The following is a 5,000-nucleotide window of genomic DNA, read 5'->3' as shown; positions in this document are numbered from 1 at the left end:
CGGCTAGGAAATGCCGACTGGCGTGCGTCGCCTGCTTTCACATCGGTTCTGGGCACGCACACAGTGCTGACTCTGCCCATGTCAAACACTACAGTGTGCAACCCAAGGGGACTCAGGCACCCCGCCCGCCCCCTAGGTGCCTGCGAACAGGCTTTGTATTTTTATTTCTCATCATCAAGTACACCGCCAGGTGAAACTTTGTGATTTTTTTTTTTGCTGCTCATAAATACAATTTTCTTATTTGTAAAACAACGGAAGCAACCTGTTGGCGCTCGCACGGAGAGGAAATGCCGACCGGCGTGCGTCGCCTGCGTTCAAAAGGGTTCTGGGCACGCACACAGTGTTGACTCTGTCCATGTCAAACACTCTATAGTGTGCAACCCAAGGGGACTCAGGCACCCCCGCCCCAAAGGTGCCTGTGAACAGACTTTGTATTTTTATTTTTCATCATCAAGTACACCGCCAGGTGACACTTTGTGATTTTTTTTGTTCATAAATACACATGTATATATATATTTGACACTTTGTCATTTTGTCTGTTCTTTTCGCCACACGCCATGTTTATTAAACCAGGGTTACCACCGGTCTGGACCCTGGCCGATATTTCAGACCGACAACGGAGTTCGGAAAGCCCGCACAAATTCATCTTAAATCCTCATATAGGACTTCCGAGAGCTCTTTGAAAGGTATTCTATTTGAAAACGCTTACCACCCTCAAAGTCGCACTTTTCTGGGCATTTTTAAAGTGTGACCGTTGTCTGAAAATGTTCTGAAAATCGTGTCCCCGAAAATCTCCGGGTACCCCGCCAACCTCCCCTGCCAACAATTGCAACCGTAAGGTCGGGCGGTAGTCCTACCGTCCAGGAGGCCCCAAAGCCCGCAAAACGCCATTTTGCCATTTTCTCATCGGGACTTCCGAGGGGAACTCATTAACGAGCTCCAGGAGTGGTATGCCAGAAATTGCAACTTGACCCGTCGCCGGGCACACCCGCTACTCTCTGCGGGAATACCCCCACCGGGTGCCGGGTAAAGGCCTCGGATCTGACCTCATGGACTTCCGTCTGCGCACGGATTTTGCTCTCGCGGGCCCAAGAGCCACTTTCCACGGCCTACCAACGCAATCCGAAGTGCATTGGCCAACCATTACAACGGGAAACACTTTGCCTCTCCGCCAGAGACTAAGTCCAATTGGTTAACCATTTCTCAGGAAAACACTTTGACTCTCTGCCAGAGACTAAGTCCAATTGGTTAACCATTTCTCATGGCCGCAATTTGCCTGCCGTTCACAGACTAAGTCCAATTGGTTAACCATTTCTCAGGAAAACGCTTTGCCTCTCTGCCAGAGACTAAGTCCAATTGGTTAACCATTTCTCTTGAAAACGCTTTGCCTCTCTGCCAGAGACTAAGTCCAATTGGTTATCCATTTCTCGTGAAAACACTTTGCCTCTCTGCCAGAGACTAAGTCCAATTGGTTAACCATTTCTCGTGAATACACTTTGTCTCTCTGCCAGAGACTAAGTCCAATTGGTTAACCATTTCTCGTGAAAACACTTTGTCTCTCCGCCAGAGACTAAGTCCAATTGGTTAATCATTTCTCAAGGCCACAATTTGCCTGCCGTTCAGAGACCAAGTCCAATTGGTTAACCATTTCTCTTGAAAACACTTTGCCTCTCTGCCAGAGACTAAGTCCAATTGGTTAACCATTTCTCGTGAAAACACTTTGTCTCTCCTCCAGAGACTAAGTCCAATTGGTTATTCATTTCTCAAGGCCACAATTTGCCTGCCGTTCAGAGACCAAGTCCAATTGGTTAACCATTTCTCTTGAAAACACTTTGCCTCTCTGCCAGAGACTAAGTCCAATTGGTTAACCATTTCTCTTGAAAACACTTTGTCTCTCCGCCAGAGACTAAGTCCAATTGGTTAACCATTTCTCGTGAAAACACTTTGCCTCTCTGCCAGAGACTAAGTCCAATTGGTTATCCATTTCTCTTGAAAACACTTTGTCTCTCCGCCAGAGACTAAGTCCAATTGGTTAACCATTTCTCGTGAAAACACTTTGCCTCTCTGCCAGAGACTAATTCCAATTGGTTAACCATTTCTCTTGAAAACACTTTGCCTCTCTGCCAGAGACTAAGTCCAATTGGTTAACCATTTCTCTTGAAAACACTTTGTCTCTCCGCCAGAGACTAAGTCCAATTGGTTAACCATTTCTCGTGAAAACACTTTGCCTCTCTGCCAGAGACTAAGTCCAATTGGTTATCCATTTCTCTTGAAAACACTTTGTCTCTCCGCCAGAGACTAAGTCCAATTGGTTAACCATTTCTCGTGAAAACACTTTGCCTCTCTGCCAGAGACTAATTCCAATTGGTTAACCATTTCTCGTGAAAACACTTTGCCTCTCTGCCAGAGACTAAGTCCAATTGGTTAACCATTTCTCGTGAAAATACTTGGTCTCTCCGCCAGAGACTAAGTCCAATTGGTTAATCATTTCTCAAGGCCACAATTTGCCTGCCGTTCAGAGAAAAAGTCCAATTGGTTAACCATTTCTCTTGAAAACACTTTGCCTCTCTGCCAGAGACTAAGTCCAATTGGTTAACCATTTCTCTTGAAAACACTTTGTCTCTCCGCCAGAGACTAAGTCCAATTGGTTAACCATTTCTCTTGAAAACACTTTGCCTCTCTGCCAGAGACTAAGTCCAATTGGTTAACCATTTCTCAGGGGCTCACCGAGGGCAATCTGTAACGTCTCGCGGGCCCGGGGGCCCCTTTGCACGGCCTGCCAATGCAATCCGAGCCGCACTGTCCTTCGTTTGGTTAACCATTTCTCAGGGGCACACCGAGGGCACCCTGCATTGTCTCGCGGGCCCGGAGGCCACTTTGCACGGCCTGCCAACGCAATGCGAGGTGCTTCGCCCTTGGCCGCCTTCCCGGCCGGCTTCGGGACGTTTCGGGGGCTCTCACCGGGGCAAATCCGGTCCCCCGGGCGATTAGGAGGCCTCCCCGGGCAGGCCCGGGCTTCAGGCCGCCGCTTTTCCATCCCGGCCGAAAGAGGCGAAAAATGCCGAAAATGGCCAAAAATGGCCGCCGGCAGGGCCTGTCGGTCGGTTTGGCGGCAGCCTGGGTCGGTCCCTGCAGACCTGGAGGCTCGAGAAGGTTTTTGGCGATGTCGACCGATTCTCGATTTGCCACCTCCTACTATTCTGCAGGTACCCCGCCAACCTCCCCTGCCGACAATTCCAACCGTAAGGTCGGGCGGTAGTCCTACCGACGAAGAGGCCCCAAAGCCCGCAAAACGCCATTTTGCCCTTTCCTCATCGGGACTTCCGCGGGGAACTCATTAACCAGCTCCATGAGTGGCATGCCAGAAATTGCAACTTGACCCGTCGCCGGGCAGATTCGCTACTCTCTGCGGGAATACCCCCACCGGGTGCCGGGTAAAGGCCTCGGATCTGACCTCATGGACTTCCGTCTGTGCACGGATTTTGCTCTCGCGGGCCCAAGAGCCTCATTGCCCGGCCTGCCAATGCAACCCGAGGTCCATTGGCCTCATTGGTTAATTATTTCTCGAGAAAACACTTTGCCTCTCCGCCAGAGACTAAGTCCAATTGGTTAATCATTTCTCAAGGCCACAATTTGCCTGCCGTTCAGAGACTAAGTCCAATTGGTTAACCATTTCTCTTGAAAACACTTTGCCTCTCCGCCAGAGACTAAGTCCAATTGGTTAACCATTTCTCTTGAAAACACTTTGCCTCTCTGCCAGAGACTAAGTCCAATTGGTTAACCATTTCTCGTGAAAACACTTTGCCTCTCTGCCAGAGACTAAGTCCAATTGGTTATCCATTTCTCTGGAAAACACTTTGCCTCTCTGCCAGAGACTAAGTCCAATTGGTTAACCATTTCTCGTGAAAACACTTTGCCTCTCTGCCAGAGACTAAGTCCAATTGGTTAACCATTTCTCAGGGGCTCACCGAGGGCAATCTGTAACGTCTCGCGGGCCCGGGGGCCCCTTTGCACGGCCTGCCAATGCAATCCGAGCCGCACTGTCCTTCGTTTGGTTAACCATTTCTCAGGGGCACACCGAGGGCACCCTGCATTGTCTCGCGGGCCCGGAGGCCACTTTGCACGTCCTGCCAACGCAATGCGAGGTGCTTCGCCCTTGGCCGCCTTCCCGGCCGGCTTCGGGACGTTTCGGGGGCTCTCACCGGGGCAAATCCGGTCCCCCGGGCGATTAGGAGGCCTCCCCGGGCAGGCCCGGGCTTCAGGCCGCCGCTTTTCCATCCCGGCCGAAAGAGGCGAAAAATGCCGAAAATGGCCAAAAATGGCCGCCGGCAGGGCCTGTCGGTCGGTTTGGCGGCAGCCTGGGTCGGTCCCTGCAGACCTGGAGGCTCGAGAAGGTTTTTGGCGATGTCGACCGATTCTCGATTTGCCACCTCCTACTATTCTGCAGGTACCCCGCCAACCTCCCCTGCCGACAATTCCAACCGTAAGGTCGGGCGGTAGTCCTACCGACGAAGAGGCCCCAAAGCCCGCAAAACGCCATTTTGCCCTTTCCTCATCGGGACTTCCGCGGGGAACTCATTAACCAGCTCCATGAGTGGCATGCCAGAAATTGCAACTTGACCCGTCGCCGGGCAGATTCGCTACTCTCTGCGGGAATACCCCCACCGGGTGCCGGGTAAAGGCCTCGGATCTGACCTCATGGACTTCCGTCTGTGCACGGATTTTGCTCTCGCGGGCCCAAGAGCCTCATTGCCCGGCCTGCCAATGCAACCCGAGGTCCATTGGCCTCATTGGTTAATTATTTCTCGAGAAAACACTTTGCCTCTCCGCCAGAGACTAAGTCCAATTGGTTAATCATTTCTCAAGGCCACAATTTGCCTGCCGTTCAGAGACTAAGTCCAATTGGTTAACCATTTCTCTTGAAAACACTTTGCCTCTCTGCCAGAGACTAAGTCCAATTGGTTAACCATTTCTCTTGAAAACACTTTGCCTCTCTGCCA

Source organism: Cetorhinus maximus, unplaced genomic scaffold (assembly GCF_964194155.1).
Source record: "Cetorhinus maximus unplaced genomic scaffold, sCetMax3.hap1.1 HAP1_SCAFFOLD_3311, whole genome shotgun sequence".
NCBI classification, from domain to species: Eukaryota; Metazoa; Chordata; class Chondrichthyes; order Lamniformes; family Cetorhinidae; genus Cetorhinus; species Cetorhinus maximus.
The sequence above is the reverse complement of the archived record's forward strand: the minus strand, read 5'-3'. Positions refer to the sequence as shown.